The sequence below is a fragment of the Lissotriton helveticus genome, chromosome 2_1 (genome assembly GCF_964261635.1).
Source record: "Lissotriton helveticus chromosome 2_1, aLisHel1.1, whole genome shotgun sequence".
NCBI lineage: Eukaryota > Metazoa > Chordata > Amphibia > Caudata > Salamandridae > Lissotriton > Lissotriton helveticus.
In genome coordinates this window covers 2,079,509,032-2,079,530,357 of record NC_136059.1, presented here as the reverse complement: position 1 = coordinate 2,079,530,357, position 21,326 = coordinate 2,079,509,032, and the positions used below count along the sequence as shown (strand labels likewise).

Sequence of the window (21,326 nt, the reverse complement as noted above, 5' to 3'; positions counted from 1 at the left end):
AACACCTCCCCTCTCTGACTCTTCAGTGCGCAGTATAATGACCCTGCCGCATTCGCCCGCCCCCTGACACCTGCTGGGCCCGTCAGAAACAACTTCCGGCCTCGGGAGCGCGCAGGAGAGACAGACAAACACAGCATAAATCGGCTAGCGCGCCACCACACTATAACTAATTTTAACACGCAGGTTGAAAAGAGGAGTACTGCATTTTACCTTAGAGTGTATTAAATAAATACACGGCAAATCAGATAACCCACACAGGCCCCCTACCTACGCTCCTTGCCCAGGGCCACCATGAGCCTAGAGCCGGCCCTGACCCACAGAAAGTTCCACCCCTTCTCTAATTCTGCAATCCCCTTCACATTGGTAACGCTCTTTGACTGCAGTCGTTTTACCTCTACCCTCCTACAGCCAAACGTTGAGTGCGGCTAAATTTGCGCTAAAAAGATATTCACACACAAGCCATGAAACTGAAAGAGTAATCCACAACGCTGTCACCCCTAACTAGAAACTGGCGCGGGCCTTCAAAATCCACTAATAACACTAAATCCTGCCCTGGTTGTGCAGCCCCCAACGAGTAAGTATAAAGCGCACTTCTACCCGGAGGCCTCGTAGCGCTGTATTCATACCGCTGTGGAACCCTTCCTGGCTTTCCTGTGAAATGTCCACTCCTGGGCACCCCCAAGGTGAAGCCAGGCATCCAAGCGCTGCTGGGGCCGTTGTGGAGATTAAGCAAGCTATTGCCCAGAGTCACAGAGTGGGACCCATGATTAGACTAGGCACCGATGCGAGAATTATCAGGCCCGGGTAAATTGAGTCCAAGAGCCGCCGAGGCGGGAATTGAACCCTGGTCCCGGGCCAGACCTCTGCATCAGGGTCTGCCGCTCAAACCATTGAGCCACGCTTCTCCACTAGGCCTAACAACTGGCCCAAATGCAGCGGGTGGGGCCAGGGTTTTAAGTGGGCTAGGTCCGACAGTTCTAAAAAGCAGATGCAGAAACGTGTCTCTATTAGTCTCTCTATTTTCGCTCTCACCCTAATGGTGGCAAAAAAAAAATCTTAACTCTGCAGCAGTCCCCCCAATCCCCTTCACTGCCTTTGAGGTAACTTTAAAGAGACTCGTATAGTTGTTTTACAGTCTCATCATTTCAGATCGGAAGTATTTTCAAAATTATATGCAACAAAGCCATAGTTGTTGCGTTTGTATCTCATGCAGCTAATGGCCATTGACAAAGGCAATAGCCTTAGGTTTTTGTACGTAATCTTACTTTTTGTGTTATATATCTGGATTCAATCAAAGAAGCAGCAAAATGAGAGTCAGGTTTCACACTATGCCAAGTACAGTTTTTTAGCTTAGGTGTTTTAAGCCATGCCCATAACTGCATCGACCACGCCCCTTTGAGACCCACCCCCCCAAGTATTTTTATCCCACTTAAAGCCCTGAGTGGGGCTCATTGCTTTCACATGGTAATGGGGTGTGGTGGTGGGGGGTTAACACATCGTTAATTTCTGTAAAGTTGTATGCGACACAATTGAAATAACTGTTCCAATAAAGTTGTCCCAACTCCAACATGTCTATAGTACATACGTAACCATGGCCGGCAGTAGCACTGGTGGCGCAACAATCTTTTTCCCTCACTACCACCATTCAACAGTGCCCCTGATCTCTTTATAGCCCATCTCGCAAATGCATTTCATTTGTTTTATATCCCTATTCATACCAGTGTAGGGTGCTAGACCACTTTATATCACAGAAACTATACAGAGACAATGAATCATACATGTGTAGTCTATAGGAAATGTTACATAAGAATGACGATAATAAGGTGTAGAAATCTTTTAATAACATAACAGGTGTATTTGTAAAGCGCACGTTCACCCCAGCAGCAACGGGGCATCTTGGCGCTGAAATAACAGATGTATATAGTTACCCAACTCAATGGTACTCACTCATTTTATCAACCTCAAATAGATGAAAGGCTGAGTGGACCCGCCGGGATTTGAACCTGTGACCATGAGGTCGAACACAGGGCCCTGCAGTAGATGCATTAGTCCACTGAGCCACCAGACCCGGCTTCATAATCCATACTAGTAGGCAGTATATCTTAAGAGTGTTTGGTATGAAGAGCATACACTTAATATTTAAAACGTACCACAGTGGTTGGGGTTGGTTTTACTAATAAGAATGCATTTCTATCCAAACCAACCCTTTTTTTTGCAACATTAGGGTAATGAAATTCTGGGGGGAAAACATAACGTTCCAATTAATCTATTCTATACCATGCAGTTTGCATGCAGCTCTTTGACAGTTCATAAATCAATGTGCTCTATTAGGATTGAAATTTGTGAACTGCAAGTAACAAAAGGTTCTCTGTGACAAAAACAGTAACCCACCGAGCTATCCACATAAATAGACTTCTGTGATCTACATGGTACACACTCTTTGCAGCAGATTAATTACCCTCCTGCGCTGTCTTATGATAAGTTAAAACTGTCACTAGAAAAGCGAAGTTATTTCTTATCATGGCACCCCCTGAACTCAGGCCTCTGAACTTAGCGCCAGGTGCAGCACCACCCTAAAGGCGGCCCTGCTCCTAACGCATATGGATAATTTCGATAACAAAAAGGCTAGACTGAAACATATTATACTAACAAGGCGTAGGATCACCAATTTTAGACGAATGACTGGGAGATTTAAATAGCAGTCAAATGAGAAGGAAATTAGGTTGCTGTATAACACAAAGTATGATAAACTGGCAAGTATGATAAAGATTGACTGTTCTAAGCTACAGCTGACTATGGTGGAACTTGAAGGAGATTGAAGCGGCTTTGACCGTCCTCATGGCCATGTTCAAGGAAGCGGCTGTCCGCGCTCGAACCGTCGGCTGCAAACGGGAAGTACCACGGCCGCCACCAAGCTTCACCTCCTCGACTAGGGTTTTCTTGGCCCTCCTGTCCAACCCTCCTTTTTGCAGGGCCCCCATGCTAGCCCTGCAGACTTTAACAGTCTGCCGCATACAGAATCCAGCTTTAATCGAGGAAAGTCGGGAGGAACGGTTTCTCCATAGGGGCGAGGGAGGGTTGACTACCTGCTTGCCAGCAATTATATTTCACACATTATGCTGGCAGACAGAAGGTGTACTGCTGCGAGGGGTGATTTATTTCGGTGACCAGCTAGGGTTGTGTATCTGAACTGCGCATGCAAGTTGGCTGCTATTTTGCTTGTGGCCAGCCACCTGTACAGTTCTGGCTTTCCCAGTCATTGTAGACCGACAGCCCCATTGGTCTAGTGGGGAGCGCTGTGTTAGGCTATCTCAGCCAATCCTCACAGTGCTCTTATGCTGTTTACTTTTATAAAAAGCATGAGAGCACTGCTTTCATTGGCTGATGTGTGTGTTGCTAGTTTCCCCATTTGCCAGGCTTACGCTGAGTTTTGCTACTGCTGGAGCACCGTGGATGGATTATTAAGCGACTTTGACCTCCCGGTCTTGGAGCGAGTTTTTTTCCCGCCTCGTCTGCACTGTTAAGCGTGTTTGTTGACATCCTTGCGCCTCGAACCAACAAGTGGGCACGGTTGTTTTACTTGTAAGTGTTGTGGATCTGTGGCCCAGAGGAGTACATAGTTTTCCACCCACTTGGGGGATCTGTAGATTAATCGCTATTGACTCTAAGTACCCTTGCCCTGATGAAGCCATAAAGAGACAACTGGCGGAAACGCGACCGCGACTGCGTCGACACCATTGTGTTAAGGAGTCCCTTTATTGTCTATTCGTGTTTTTTTAAATTCATGCGCCCTACACGAAATAGTCTTTTGAGAGAATTTGCATCTCAGGCGCTGTGAGGATCTTCTTGACAGATATATATCACTCGAAATTAGGAGTGTATATTTTGAGATAGGTCTTTCTTTAGATCTTTCGTTGGGTACACTTTTGTATATGTATATGTATTGTATATAGTGTAATTGTGATTTGTATATATTTGATTGTATTGTATATAGTTGATATGTGCCTTCTCTATATATTTTTCTGTGCGTCACTTTTTTCCTGTACCATGTCTATATGTCTTTAGAAATTTGTGATTAGTAACCTCTATACATTAAGTTGTACAGAACAGGATAATTAATTTTTTTCTTGGTCGAAATTAAATGTTGAATTAATCCCTCAGTATCATCTTTTCTAATTTTTCATCGTTTTGATGCTCCTTGCCCAGATATGGGAGGGTGATGTGGGCAGAACCCCTGTAGTTTTTTCAGTTTCCCCATGTGCAGTATTCACAGCTCTTCAGTGCAGCAGATAGCAAGTGGGATTTGAAAGTCGGTCCGGGGTGTGGAAAGAAGAAAAGGTAAGATGATTTTTTTTAATTATTTGATGCCTGTGTACTGTAAAAGTAACTGGTACTCGTGTAAAGCGCTCCCATACTGTCAGACTGTGCTCCCATACTGTCAGACTGTATTTGCGCTATGTAAATAGTGGCAAAAAAAACAAACATTTGTAGCAGCTGCGTGATGCTTCTAATGGCCTTGTGACAACAAAAATGTATACTCTGAATGCCCACTATTTTCAAGAGACACCAGCCGCCACTGAACGTCGGAAGGGACACAAGGGATGGTAAGTATTTGTAAGTGGGCCTCCCTGCTGTGCAAGTAGTTGGGCAGCCCTCCATGCTTGCCATCCTGCCTGAGTCCCCCTCTGTCCTTGACAAAAATAGTTTGTGGGCTATCCAAAGAGGGGGCGCTATGGGGTTGGGCAGTGGAGTTGGCCGGCTGCTCTCTGGCAGAGAGTTAAGTGCTCCTAAGGTGAAAAAAGTGCTTGGTAATACCTGTGTAGGTTGAATCCTGGGCAATACCTGTGCAGATCCAGTGGCTGCAGAGGCGGCACATGGTGCGGCTTGTGACTCATACCGACAGGATCAGATGTAAGTCCTAACTTTCTCCTGGAAATCAGTATATTTGGCAGAGGATTGGGTGCACCAAAATGAGGGGAAGTGCTGGGCGGCGTTGTGTATGGTGTGGTCTGTGATACACACATCATTTGAAGTGTAACTCCTCTCCTCAAAAATCATACAGCTGGGATTTTATCTTGCTTTCGCAAGTTGGCCTGGTGGAGGATTTAGTCCGGCTGGTTGACCACCCTATTGATGAAGACCTTTTTTCTTTGCATCCTTCTCCCTCACCTTTTCCCTAGAGCAACACAACAGTGAAAGAGTAATTATGACTATCAAAAAAAAGAAAAAATAGAAACATTTTTGTGAGGTTTCCACATGCGTCATGAAATTATAAACATACAACCAAGGTACACCGGTGAGCCCCACATATTGTAGCATAGCGAAATGTGTTACAGATGCCAACCCTTTTCGAATTCAATTTTGTCTTTGTTCGATAATTTTTCAATCATAAAAGACACATATACGAACATTATATAAAACCAAGTGTGCCACACTTTATAGAATACAACTATTATTAAAAAAATAAATTAATGATATTAAAAAAAACACGTAAAATTTACATTCATTGCAAAGCATAATTATGTCAGGAGGGAGCCACATAAAAAGAAAAAACAATATTAGCACATAGCCATCAGAGAAAAAAAAACATCAAGCACAATCCTCTTCATTAATACAAAATGGAGCCTGCATTATCTTTCAAACTACTCCTTCTAGGGGCCCATGACCAGCTCAAGAATTTTGCCATAGCTATGACTACAGGTTCCCTTGCGTCTGTCTTTAAGATACTCAATGCTGTTTGGAATGATGTTTGGAATGATCTTGTACCAATATTGCGGCATATCGGCTTAATCTATTTATTACAGGGACCCTTATACACAGGGCACACAAACAATACATGGAGTATGGATTCATCCTGAGATGTACACACAGTGCATTTTGTATCGCCATCTCCCCATTTTGCCGTAAAGGTTTTCAAGGGGAGGGTACCCACTCTAAATTGGTGATACAGTTTCCTGTCACCAGGTCTCGTGATGACATCCCAATAGGCCTCCAACCTACATTCATACTTTTGATCTAAAAAGAGGCAGAGGGATGCACTATCCACCAGTGACAGGGACTTAAGACAAACCATGTCCCAATAAAGAGATTTCAAATAATTTTTAGATGAGAACTGATTCCCTTCTGGGTACTCCCACAAGTGCCTAAGCCCCATGTCGACCAACAAGCCCTTAATTTTGTTCAGCCAAGTAATTTTTGAAGACATATCAGCTTCTCTGATATGCCTAACTGCTTTGGCATATGGTACTAACTCAGGTGTTGTACAAAGTCGTCTCCAATACGCAAGGGGTCTAAAGCCCGCTGCCTCCTCAATAGAAATACAACCCAGATCTAAAAGTAGGTGTTTGAGGGGGGACGATTGGGGAAGGCCAGTCAAAGATCTCAGAAACTTGTTTTGGGCCAGGACTAAGGGGCCTAGGTTATCGAAGCCCCAGAGTTCCGCACCATAAATTATGGAGGCCCTGATTTTCCCACTGTGTATGGCAAGTGCTGGACCTACCGATTTAGTATAGGACAGCCGGTACTCTTTTAAAAGGGCCCCTGCTAATTGATTATGCGTGAGGGCTAGTAAATCTATCTGAGGCTTCCAATTCATCCTCTTGTCCATTGTTACGCCCAGGTACGTAAAGGTGTCAGTTTGCTTCAACGGTGTGTTATTCATTACAACTCTGCCTTTCAATTTTTTGTGTTTGTGAAGCACCATGAACTTAGTCTTATCAACATTAACTATAAGCTCATGGTCATTACAAAATAAAGTGAATTTGGCAAGGGAGCACCTCTTGCTTGTCCATTGACCATATGATGTATATATTTGATCCAGTTTTTCTTGTGACATTTAAAAATGTCTGCTGGGATACCATCTGGACCCGCGGCCCTACCTGCGACCACGCTATTCAGTGCTCTCTCAATTTCCCCTATGTCAATGGTTAACACAGTGTCACAAATTACTTGTGGGTAATGGCTTGGACTACTATTCGTTGAGGCAAACTGGGTCTGATAGTGCATGACCCATGCTTCAGGAGGGACATTATTCGTTGGCGAGGGCCCTGTATCACCACTGGCCCATTTCACTGTTTGCCAGAACCGCACCCAATTTTCCCCATTATTTGCATTTGGTAAATCCTGCCATCTTTTCTCATCGAAGGTCTTCTTTGCCGTTCGCTGGGTTTCCTTTTATGCAACCCTAGCTTCCCTAACTTCTTGCGGCAAATCTGACCTAATATCTTGGAAGAGGTGACTAAAAGCAGCCCTGCATGCCCATCATACAATTTTGCAGATTTCTGCATGACCTGCTTAGAGCTCCTTTTATTTTTTTGTAAAAAAGGTTTTCAACTTTATGAATAGCTCCTCATGAACCTTTGTAAGGGCAGGAAGAGAAGCCTCATGCAAATCAAGCTGTGAGAGAACAAATAGGGTATCTTCAAGGGTTAACTTTATCAGGTCCATAGTACCTTCATCCTCTGAGACCAGTGCCCACGTTAATCTACGGCAATCATTTGACATAGTCACTTCAGCTGTGGCTATTTCAATACCTGCCCTTGCTGTAGAATGACCAATTGTTTTAAGAGTTAAAATTAAGGGGTCATGATCATTCTCCAGTCTACTCTTGACCTTCATATCCTCTAGCCTTACCCACAGTTCCAAATTGATAAGAAAGTAGTCGATTCTGCTATTTCTTATCCCATTGTTAAAAGTATGAGTATCCTCACAGTCTGATTTCGACCTTCCGTTTACAGCCCTCAAGCCTAATTCCAGAGATAAACTTTTCAGCTGGAGGACTGCCTCTGACCATTTGTTAATCGGAGTAAGCTCCAGCAGTGGTGTACCCCAGGTCGCATCCTCATCCGTGGACAGGCTTCCATTTTCTATGCCCAGGAGCTCAAAAGTACAGTTAAAACCACCCGCTACTACGAGGTGGTTTGCCCCCTTCAATGGTTTGATGAATAGATCAAGTTTAGAGATAGTAGGAGAGGCTTTCCCCCCGCTAGCCCTCTTGCATAAACATTGGCAAATATGAGATCTAGCCCATGTTCAAAACAAATTTTGACAGCCAGGATGTCAGGGTCATCTATTAATAGCTCTTCCACCTGGCAACATGCCTGCTGTCTATCCCAGATAAGCAAACCCCCAGATGGTCTCCCTTTATGACTGGAAATAGCCGATTTAACAAAAGCCAAATACCCAGGACTAAAGATCATGTTCAATGACTAAGTCTCCTGGAATATAATGATGTCTTGATTTCCATAAAGCACGACCACTCACTAGAGATAATTTTTATTTGAAGACCAGCAATGTTCCATGATATTATATTTAATAAGGGGGAGCAATGCTAACCCCCCTATCTGATAAAGACCTAATCGCACTGCTCTCTGGGGAAGGTGGTAAAGCTCGCTGGGGACTCATATCATTCACAGGACAGGGAACAGTTCGGGCAGCAGTATTCTCTAACATTGACAAGTTTCTGGTTGGTAGTCAATCACAGGCATCTAAACCAGAAAGAGGAGCAAATCTATTAACTAAATTTAAGTCAACTGGTCTGTGTAGGATTCTGTGGGGTACCCTTGAGTGGTTCAATGCATGTGGAATCGCCCAACCCATCAAGGAAGTGTGGTGGGGTCTATAAAAGAACCCTAGGGGCAGAAGAGAGATGTTTTTTGTATGATACTCTAAATTAGTGCTACCTAGGTGGGCCAAAAGAAATATTTACAACAATCTTGTTGTCAAAATTAGCAACTGTACAGTCCCCTGTCGCCTCCTTCGTAGAATGACCTATCCATGATGATCGTCTGGCCATAATCATCTGGTTAAAGATATCCCAATTCCCTACCCCAGCCTCCTTCAGTTGTGTTGTAAGCCACTGCATGGTTTTAGCCATCAGCTGATCGGTGGTTTCGATCTGGTCGTCCTGTAAAACTGGGACATTCCTCAGAACCACCACCAAAGGGGCTGCAGCCGGGGGAAGGTGTAAGACTCTAGAGCCCTCTTAACGTTGGGGTATTGTCTAGTCCCTCGTGCATCCGGGGGTACTCTCGGCTATGTGGCCCTGTATAGAGCGAACCCGATTTATTGGTGCACGGGTAGTTGACTGTTGTACAATTTCACCTACTAGCCTAGCCCTATGGATGGTCTACTTTCCTCCCCTCTACAAGCACCCTGGTTAGCTAGACCAGAACCACTAAGCACCTTCCCTATTTCACCCACTTCTCTTCCCATATTCGTTATCCCAGCTTCACGGTTAATGGGCACAGTACCATTGTTCCCCGACGGCAATAACATAAACCTAGTTGCCGGTAGATTTGACCAGTTGGAATTGGTTACTACAGCATTTCTCAGCTCTGAAGATGTAGATAATCGGATGGCTTGAGTCAGTAAACCTTCTATAGTACTGTGATTTGTCGTGACCTTCTGTTCAAAGCTATTTAGTCTCTCCTCGATCTTAGTCAATCTGTGGATAATAGGAGTTAAGGATGTTACAATTAAATCCCCCAATTTGTTCTACATAGCCTCAATGGCTTAGCTTAGCTTGGTTGGAACACTGAGTTCCCATTGGACCATGTTTCTAATCAATCATGCGGTCTGAAACGGAATCCGGGTTTCAGCTAGTACCGCGTTATACGGCGTTCGGGTTACCAGAGCAACGTAGCTCTGATTGGATAGGATTTAGCCAATCACGAGGCTATATTGGACCACTTTTTAACCACTCACGCGATCCGAAACGGAACTTGAGTTTGAGTTAGTATCACGTAATGCGGCATTCGGGTTACCAGAGCAACGTAGCTCTGTTTGGATAATATTCAGCCAATCACGAGGCCAAATACATTTGGCGGGTTTCAGTAAACATAACGGCAAAAGGCGTTATGGTTGCCGCGGTTACAGAACTCCCATTGTTTTTTTTTGACCAATCACCAACCTGCAACGGTCTTGCCAATCGCAACACGACATATAAAAACGTAGGAAATCACAGACAAACTATCCGTTGTTTCGCACAAAAGAATACGGATCGGGCGTCGCTGTTGCGAGAAGGAGCATGGGGGGCCGCTTGAAATTGTAAAGGTAGGCTTGATGTAACATCCTCTTTGTAAGATGTAGACCCCTAACGCTGCAATCAGGGGAGAACTTTTAAAATAAATTGACAGCAGAAAGAATAGCTGCACTTATAGTCCACATGCTGTCGATAATAATGCAATGACCTGAGGGAATATTCCCTTTGCAAGACTAAGACCCCTATTGCTATACTCAGAATTTTTTTTAGAACAAACTGATAGTAGAGAGAATAGCTGCAACTATAGTATGCATGCTGCTGACAAAAATGTAAAATTCAAATATAGCACAACCCTTTGGCGGCAAGAGTGACATGACACATGACAACAATCAGTATGCTTTTTTGTCACAAATCGAGGGGGGCAAAGTCTCTCACCTACGACTCCCATGCGGAAAAGCAGTGGTATATAGAATTGATAAGTGAAGGCAATAGAAATCTTCAACACAAATCTGCAAGGTTGTTAGAAGAGCATCAGCCATGACAATAGACTGCAGGGTTTTGAAACATAAAAATGCCTCGCTGAATACATAGATAGCAATATGAATATCCAACAACAATAACCAAAACGAGCTAGATAGATATAATATTTAGCATTAACCAGCCTAGAAGAACAAACTAGGAATAACTATCAAAAAGTGGGAGGTAATATATAACACTTACAGATTTGAGTGTGAAACGTTATTAAGACGGGAGGTCAACCCCCGAGTCTTCGTGTGCCGGTGACCAAATCAAGAGAAGGTCATCCACTGCAGCGATTCGCTCAAGTAACAAACGGTGAGTGCCTGCACTGCAACACTAAGTTTATAACATAATCCAACCAATTAGATGATGCATTAAATGGATCCCTCCATCATCTCTCTACAGAAATACCTGTAAGAAGTATTTTTCTCATATCGGTGGCTCCTCCGAACAGTGTGTAACACTATATGTACGACTAGCAAAGGTACTAGTAAATCTAGCTCTCTCTAGTAGACAAGAAAGGTCTAATTAGACAATTTAAACAATATTGTGTTTCTTTTTCCTACGGTATAGATAGTAGCTATTTCCAGCAAAGGAAGCATTGATAGCCAACAGACCCACAAGATTGAAGGGATACTGAGGCAGAACGAACCATAAAATACAGTTGGGTTCAGAACCAATGATTTTAATACCTGTTAACTCTGAGGTATGTGACACCCTGGGTTCTTTGCTAATATAAAAATACGACAAAGGGGGATAGTTTGATACAGATATCTTCTGTAATGACTAGGACTAAGGAAAAGGCAACATTCTTTGATGAAATGTAAAACAGAATTTTTCTAGATAAAATGTGTTTGTTGAAAAAATGGCTTTTATAAAAAAAACATGGTTCACGAGAAGGTCAATAATAATAATGGTGTTTGGATACAAAAACTGTGTGTGCTTGTAAAATAGTTATATCAATAGGGCAAAACACAATTTGTAATAATGTATACAGAAGAATAACACTATGATTATCAATGGTTGGTAATTTTGTGTTTTTTTAAAATCTAGAATCAGTCCTGAAGAAGGTGCTCTATAAGAAAAAAACGAAACGCTGTGTCGACTTTTCTATGATTCTTGTTTTATGTATTATGTTTTACTTTTTATAAATTGTGTATGAAATTGTGATGTGCAATCACCCATGTTTTTAAAATATTTACAATTGTTACTGTTTGTGAAATAATAAAAATCTGTATACATTTTTTACAAAAACCATCTGTGATTAGCCTTGTTAATTGACCTTTGTACAAGCAACAGTAAGATTAAACCTGTGGATATCTATAGCACCTTTATAGTGTTGATATACCAGAACCTTTTTGCCTTTTACCTTTGTCCATACCCTAATGACACAAGATAGGTCCGCTTTGTGCTTTTAGTTTTGATACATCTAAATGTATAGATAGTAGCCCCTGAGTTTAGCTCTTGGGCCTGTAGAGTGGGACACCCCGTGATTTTTGCATTTTTCCCCCTGGTTCCAGACAAACCTGAAGAGGGGGGCCTTCTTACTTTTTCTAACAAGATTTCTAAAAACGGCTTTTGCTAAACTGGTATTTAAAATCCAACTTCACCATAAGTTGTGATTTTAAATTGTAAGTCCAGTGACACCAAACTTGAAAAGTCTATCTCTTCATAATTGGGAATTACACTTAAAAGATGTAATAAATCAATCCCAATGCTATCCTATGGGGGAGAGAGAGAGGCATTGGAGTAGTGAAAAACGAAATTGGGTGTCTTTCACTGCCAAGACATGTGAAACTTAAAAGTGCATGTCCTGACTTTTAAATACACTTCACCCTGCCCTATGGGTTATTCAGGGATTACCTTAGGAGTTAGTTATATGTATAGAAAGGGAAGGGTTAGGGTTTGGAAAAGGATTTACTTTTCAAGTTAACATGGCAGTTTAAAATTTCACACACAGGCTCATGCAGTGGCAGGCATGAGGCATGGTTATGGGGCTCCATATGTGGGTGGCACAATCAGTGCTGTAGGCCCACTAGTAGCATTTAATTTACATGCCCAGGGAACATGTAGTGCATTATACTAGGAACTTATAAGTACAATAAATATGCCAATTGGAGAGGAACCAGTATTTCCATGTTTCAGGGAGAGAGGACAAGCACTTTACCACTGTTAAGCAGTGGTAATGTGCACAGAATACTAAAGCCAGCAAAAACGAGGTCAGAAAAACTGAGGTAGGCATGCATAAAATTTAGGAAAGACCACACTAAGGCTGTCAGGTCTAACATAGATCAATAGAAAGTTAAAGGTTTTTAGTTTTTATACAAAATTCTAAAGTACAGAGGTACAAAGTCAATGCATCAAGGCTCTCAATTAAAGGGCAATACAGAGAAACGAAAAATCATAAACTATCCTCCCCAAGTGGGCAGCAAAATTGGGAGAATAATAGACAGCATCCGTAGTAGAACAAGAAAGTCTTCGAGCTCATCCCCAAATTCAAGCATTTTATACATTATTTACACAGATGAAATTAACAGAAACTGCAGAATCACTGTGGTGTGAGCACATGTATCACTTCATCAGCAATTCACAGCATTGAAAATATATGACATATTGTTTTAAATCCTAAGCACTATCCCAATACATAAATATTTATTCTGTACCCTCTATACGGATGTTGTCCAGAGATGCTAGAACCAAATAGATACATACAGCAAAGTTTGTTATATGAATGAATAGGGCACAATGAATGAGCGGAAGGACCTGGAGGTTAAAATTTCTGGCAGTGGGAAAGCAGGATAGTATGATTTATCATTTCATAAACAGCTTCTCCAATCTCAGTATGCACACTGTCTAGTAGTCTATTCATGAGACTTTCCAACACTCAGGTGAGCGGTAGAAGTGAGCACAATTGGAAGATCCATTAAAACACAAGAACAACAATATCATGTCCAGTGTCCAAAGAAAGATTGATCTTGGCAATCACTTCCTGAAGTACTGAGCAGCAACAGATTTTATCTGGGAGAGCTATTTTTAGGGTCTACTATACTTCTGGTGAGCTGATAATAGGTGTTCTATTCACTGACAAAGTGACTGAACAATATAGATGCCAATAAATCTTGTTTTTATTTTGTCACATTAGCTCTGCAATCAGAGACAGAGGTCACAAGTCAGTTTATCTTCTTACATTTACGTTTCTTTCTTGGACTGCTAAGTATAGAGGATTTTGTAAAGTGAACTGTCTGACAATCTGTTGTGCAAAGCATGTGAACAGAAAGGCTGTAAGATGTCTGGCTTTTTTTGTTACACAACATTTAAATAGCTAATAAGTGAACTGCAAACATTTTCTAAATATATTACAATAGTTATGAAAGCACATTTTTGTTATTCTGTGTGGTAAAAAAAGATTTGCATAGGATGAAAACAAATTAGAACACTTCACTTGGTGATGTGCAAATAATAAATAGGTTTTCTGAAACCCAATTTCCAAACATTGTTCATTCATTATATAGTTTTATCAGTAAAATTTCATGTTAGAGGGAAAGTTTGTAGCCATTTCAATGAAAGATGCGCTGTCTGTAAATGACCATGCACTACCACACCATGATTTAGTAATATATATTAAAAGTGAGTATTTAAACCTGAACTGAGAACTATTCCTGCCCCTGCACTGATGATAATGTTATAGTGAACTAAATGGCATGTCAGGAGTCATGTGTAACTTATATGTGGGCTAGATTCGTATTATACATGGAGCAAAAGCTTAGTGTATTACATCAAAAAAGAGGGGGTTTTCTACAGCAGAAATGCTGAACTCGCATATTTGAAGGTGCTCTCATATGTGATCATGAAGGGAAAGGAGGCTCCGTAAAATAAAATATTTTCCTAAAATGCCACAATTTGAGACTGGTTTACCAGTTAACTACATTACAGTTAGGTTGAGCAGATTATTCAAGTAACTAGATCTGCAGGTTTAGTAACATTTTAATGCTTTGTGTAGGCCTGCTCACGATTTGTTTAGCAGGAACAGCATTGTTATTTTATCATGGAATATGACGGGGATAGATGAAAGGAAAAGAAATGACCTTAAATCACACAATCCTGCTTTGATTTGCCTCCAAGAAACATGGGTTACAGAAACGTTAACAGTCATATCTTACTATGTATTTAATTGCCCTGCTATGCCAACAAATAGAGGTCATGCCGAGGGGCCTTGGCCATTTTACTTTCTATGGAGTTTGACTGAAAACTTCGAACTATTCCGCCTTAAAATAAAAACATTTTAATGCTTAAAGGTCTCATTTTCAAACACACCACAGTATTGCAGTCATTCTTTAATCATTTTAATGTATATGCGCCACCAGGTAGTTAGAACAAATGCATATTTATAGACATTTTGCAAACATAAAGGAAATACGACCGAAAATAAAATCTACTTGGCTTCTAATTACAGGAGACTTTAATGCAAAAATGTCTAACGCGTTGTTAAATCTACACCAGCACACTCATCTTGAGGAAAGCTGGGATATAACAGAGGCTTCTTTTCCCAAATACATTATAAGCCACAGGCGTGGTGCTTTTCTTTTGGAAGAAATAAATAAGCTGGGAATGGTCGCACTAAACGGACGAAAATATGATAACATCCCAGCCACTGTACGTGGGCCCTCTAGCACTTCTATTAATGACTAAGATTACATTTTAATGCAATTTTCCATCTAATATCTGACTTTTATGAAACAGATACTCTTTATAGTAACCATGCTCGCCTTTCCACTACAACGGAACTAACACCTGAAATTGTAAATGACTGGTCAATGGAAGATTACAAAGGGACGGTGGAGATCCATTTAAATATTAGAAAACTAGTTTGGAATCTCATTAATATAGCCAAGTTTAATGAAAAGGCAGCTGAGCTGCTTCCTTACTTGCTACGACCATGTCTACAATCAGAATCTGATTTTTTTTTTTATTTCTCTTAAACAAGACGGACAACCACATGAAAAAAGCAAAAACACCACAGATAACGGGTAAAAAATAAACTGATATATGCAATATATTTCTAACCTCTGTGTACATAAAGCTCCTCATCCATGTTTAATCCTGAAGGCCCATTACTGTTAAGTAACAAAATATATCTGGATTCGCTGCATCTCAAACTGTTTCTACAATCCTCTCAAAGTGGATTGGGATGTACCGGATCTATTGCAAAATATTCAAATTCCTCACGTTTTCCATTATGCAGTTTCTAGAATTGCCTGAATCCTGGATATGATTCGTCCTAATTTTTAAAAGCCCTCGAATACTGTGATACTCTCTTGTGTACAGGTAAGAAGGTGCTACCTATGTACATTATAGAGCAAGCTTAAGTAATCAAAGAGATAGGGAGGAGGAATGAGTGTCCATTTGCTTCCCCTGGGTACGTATTGAAGTTATCAAATGCAAAAACTGGATTTTCGCAGAGTTTTTAAGCAAAAAAAGGATTTTCGCAAAAAATGGACACTTGTAACAAATCTAAACCATTGGATAGATAATTTGTGGTATTCTCAAAAACGCAATGTGTAAGATGCTATTGCGGTGTATATTTTTCGTCCGCCCCTACATTGCAGTTGTGGCAGTTATCATCGAATACCACAAAGTGTAAGGTGCCTGCCTCATCCAGAGGCTCCTCTGGTCTAGGTTCGCAGTATCCAGAGATCCGTAAGTGAGGTAAAACAAAAAAAGTGGAAACCCCAACAAAAAGATTGGATTCTATTAAAAATAGATCCACTCCAAAAACCTTAATGGTGGTGAGGATCTACAGAATGTAAAAAGGTGGGTACTTTTACTAGATCGAGTAACTAGATCTAGAAGTGTAATTTTTATAATATTGAAAGAGGTGTCGACATGTTTCAGCCCCCTATGGCTCAACGGAATCTGTAGGGCTTTCGTCAGGACTAAACAAACAAACACAGGTAGTTACTTACACCATTTGTGTAGTTACTGCGATGGCTTACTGGTTCAATTTAATCAGTTGCCAAACGTTCTCTTTTAACCTGCAGAAGAGAGACACAAAATAGGGATCTATCCAATGGTTTAGATTTGTTACAAGTGTCCATTTTTTGCGAAAATCCTTTTTTTGCTTAAAAACTCTGCGAAAATCCAGTTTTTGCATTTGATAACTTCATTATAGAGCAAGGTCAGATTAAGACATAAACCAAACAGTCACTTTTGCAAGTAACAATATTTAGTGAGCGTAATTTCTTGCCCGTAAAAGGATTTGTGAAAAAAAGGTATTATTCACACCAGGTCTACAAGCTACACACTTCTTTCAACAAAAGAAACACGTTTTATCTACAAAAACCTAGACTGGGATGGACAGAGCTGGTAAAGTATAATAGTCAATCCTCTATCTCAATGGCTATCTAATGAAAAACAGTTCACAAGTCCTTCACAGGATGGAGTTTAGTTAGTCAATTTTTATTCCAAGTGATTTTTGTCGAGCCAAAGCGTAAAGCATGCGAAAAGTGCAGCTGAAACGTTGTTTCGCCCCATGTGGCGTGCAGGCCTGGGGCTTTTTCAAAGCATAATATCCGTAATCCGGTATTAGGCATGCATAGAAAGAAAAACGCGAGTATTTCAAAGTCTCTTGTCCCTTGTGAAAAAGGGACAGATTCGGGGGTCCTGGGTTGCTTCAGTGCAGATTGTCTCAGCGTGATACTTCATGTTAATATTCCTGAGACCGAATAGGAAACACTTGAACACCTCGGAATGTGGGTAGAATTTCTCACTGCTGGGAGCAATGAAAGTGAAAACACCTACTGAAACCACCAAATGTAGTTATGATTTTCTGAGGGGAAATTATTTAAAGATCTGCCATCATAAGAAATTCTGATCGTGATCAAAGTTTTTCCAGCGAAAAATAATTTGAAAAGTTCATATTTTCAAAACAGCTGCTTGTACTGAGCTTCCCCTTTACAGATGGGGGCTACCCCTCCTTTTGGGGGCACAGAGGGAACATAACATGAGCAGCAAGTTCAATTGGGGCTATATTGGCAACCGCTACAAGATTTTCACACTGCATTGTTTTACTCCAGGAATCCAGTGCACACTCCTTCCAGGGTCAGTCAAGCAGTGCCTCCCCAAGGCATGGGGAAAATTCAGGGGCATGGAGTCTCCAGTCCAGGAAAAGGCACAAGAGAGGTACAAAGATCATTGAACAGTTGACTGTCATTATCGGCGATGCAGCGACCACAAGGTAAGGGGTTTTCTTTTATTTTATCCTGTCTGTCGACTAAACCCGCCCGCTCTTACCTGCACCGGGCGTCACTGCCATTTACACTTTCACTCGTTCACCTACAGAACTACTCACACACCCACTAACTCAACCATAAAGCAACTTAAGCTAGCACACACTAGCCCATGCAGGTACTCCAACAACCTCTTATACAGTCACTCATATTAGCACTCACTCACCTATGGAGCTGCACACACATCTGTTCACTCACACATCTGACTAACACGCCTATTCACTCACCCACACAGCAATTGACAAGACATTGACTTACCCATACAAGCATTCACATAAGCATTTCCTCACCCATACACCCTCTCACACAGGTACTTTCTCAATCATATAGCCTCTCATACACCACTTACTCACTCATACAACCAGTGACACAGTCACTCACTCACCCATGTACCTACTTATACAGCCACTCACTCATCCATACAGCCATTTACACTACCACATGCTGACCCATACAGCTACTCACACACCCTCTCAAACACTCATACAGCAACTCACACTAGCAGTCACTCACCCATCCAGTCACTCACAGTAGCAATCACTCACTCATAAGGCCACTCACTCTCAAAATACAGCCACTGACACTAGCACTCACAACGCTACTCACACACCCACACATATGTAACCACTCACTCATCTATACAGCCAGTCACACAGCCACTCACTGATAGAGCACACTATCTTTTTTTTAACCACAAAAGGCGGTTCTAACAAGAATTAATTTTTCCTTCTATGTTTTTTTTTTGGTTTTCTAACATTTTGCATTGTTGGCATTTTTAATCAAACAAAATTAAAATGAGGGGGAGAAACAATTAGAACAAGCACCACTAAAGTAGTCGAAAAACTAGGATAAATGAAAAAAATAAACATCTATGTTGCTTTACAGGTTCAATGATGGTATCAATGGGCTGATGGTGTTGTATTGCAGTCCAGGCGATACGAACCTACACAACTCAATTCAGGAGCTATTTGGGACACCGCCTCTGTACTACACTGGAAACTCTTTCGCCTGGGACGGATGGAACAGCCTAAGATGTAGAGGGCCCCTCTTCATCTCTCTCCTTCCTTATTCTCTTCAAGCTTTTTAAGCGATACATTTTTAAATTGTACAACATGGAAGATGTACCACATGATTACTTTTTATTGGAACATGTAGAGAGGGAGGGTCTTCCAAGAAACAAGCTGCATTTGACCAATTTTGAAACTGTCTTGGATTCTCCAGAGGGAAATTGTGAAAAATTCCCAAGCAATGCTTTGTTCTTTTGGTGCAGGCTCTTCATCAGCACTCTCTTCTTATTCCTGCTCCTGCTCCTCTCCGAACCTCCTTGTGATGATCTCCTCCTGGGAGCTGATACTCTGACTTTTTCCAGGCGCTATATTGGATCCCTTCTCCGAGATAGCTCCAACCAGGATTGCCACTGGCAGGGGCCAGTGTTTTTGCCAGTATCATCATTGTGGCAGGGGGGTGCCGCTGCGACCACCTCGTAGCTGCTGGGGACTCAATATCCCACAACCCCCTGTGCTTAATCACTACCAGCTGACCTGTAGCAGTGCATATAAGGCACTGTCCGGAAGAGGCTGGGCTGGGCCACCCCTCTTGGCCCAAAGACCTTGCTCTGTAAACTATCTTAGCATGTGGTACAATGGATAAGCGTAAAGCCAAAACTGATGTTACTGGTCATAAGCATAAATTGGGGGCTGGCACAATCACTAATTACTTAACCACTGCCATGACTGAGATGCATCTTGAGATAGAATCTGTGGAAGAGAGATTGGGGGCCTCAAGGAAATGTTTAGCTGTATTACCCTCTACTGACCATGAGTCCCTGGAGAAAGCTGCTGCAGGTGGGAGTCACATCAAACGGGCTGTTAGCTAACCTGGTATTTTGGGTGGTAACCCAGAGGAACCAGGGAATTGTTCTGTACTCGCTGGAAAGCTGGATATTTCTGTGGTGAAGACGGACCATCAGCCATCACAAGATAAAAGCCTTGTGCCAGATCTACTTATCTTTCCAAGTAAGAAAAAAAAAGATGGGCTCTTCCCATGTGGATGTGGGCAAGAGAAGTGGGAGGAAACATACTGTTTTAGATCATCCTATCAACAGAAGAAGGGGTTTTGATCTTAAGGCCCAGAATATGAAGGATGTGGCAAGCGTGTCAAATACAGTCACCATGTGGGGAGAGCTCCGTATTTTAGAAGGAGTTTTAGAATAGCTGCTGACCCCCTTGACTCTTGCACTCAACAGGACCCTGAAGGAGTTGACTCTGTATGATATACAATAAAAAGGTACCCCCTAAGAGTACTTCCAGGTCCAAGAATGAGGGGGAAACGACTCAAATAAGTATAAGAATACTCTTGCGAGACCTACATAATTTTTTAGAACGGCCAAATAGGCTCGTTACCTGGGCATATTCACATAATAGAAACTTTACAACACATGCAGTACAACATTTATAGTTTTTTTATTAAAAAGTTTTTTCATGTGTTTATAGCATTTTTTTAGATATAATATATTACTTTTTTTTTATACATTTCATCTCTTTAAACATGCTTAGTTTATCTCAATTGTCCCATAATTTTGAAAGACAATAAAATAGACAAACATAAGGTGCTGTTAATTACAACGAGAAAAATGTAGTAACATAAAGCCATTACAGACCAACAAAAATACATGTACGAAATTAACAGATAAACCTCTTATATGTAACCCCACACACAAACATCCATCAATCTCTCTCACCAATCCATCGACTCACACTCTCACAAACCATTCACACACAGAAACATTACTCTGGGAGCTTCTGTTTCCTCCTATGGACATACACTATCATGAAAGTATGTGGGTTGAGAAGTTCACCCTCTGCACAGAAGGAACTGGACTCAGGCATATACCAACACACCATCAGAGTGGTGAGGCGCAATCCTATTTCATACATATATGACACGCTTGTATCAGTGTGACATCGCTCGCAAACGACCTGATATACATAGTACAATATCAAGTAGAAAGGAGAATGGAGAATTCTCCCCACTTAGCATTATCAAAATAACCCCTTTTTTGACTTAATATTGATTGCATATGGTCCTAATGATGGTGGTCACTACTTCCACCCACCGAAACGTACGTAGTCCGACCTTTTGAGGGGAATCTTCTGAGGAAAACACATTAGTGGTCATCTTTGTGATGCAATGACAGAAACAGCAAAATACAAGTCTGGTGTCACACTATGCTAAGCACAGTTTTTAGCTTACATGTCTTTAAACCACGCCCTTAATTACACTGGTCACGCCCCTTTGAGAGACCCCCGCCCCCCCCAGTTTTTTCATCCCACTTAAAGCCCTGCAGTCACCGATTGTGGAGGTTGTGAGATCTGCCTGTTGTGCCAGCACACCCAGGTGCCAGGGTAGACTGTTAGATACATAGATATAGGTGACGGGTGGCTACCTCTAGACGTCCCTTTTTCTGGAGACAACCACTCCAGGCCACATGCGTATTTCTGTGAAAACGTCTTCGTTACTCGAATCTGCATATTTTACTG

General features: G+C 41.6%; 1 protein-coding gene across 5 annotated transcripts in view; it reads right to left on the bottom strand.

The window, feature by feature from the left end:
- CLCN3 (chloride voltage-gated channel 3) overlaps positions 1–21,326 on the bottom strand; it is a 509,534-nt gene that overhangs the window by 242,082 nt on the left and 246,126 nt on the right. The window lies entirely within an intron of this gene.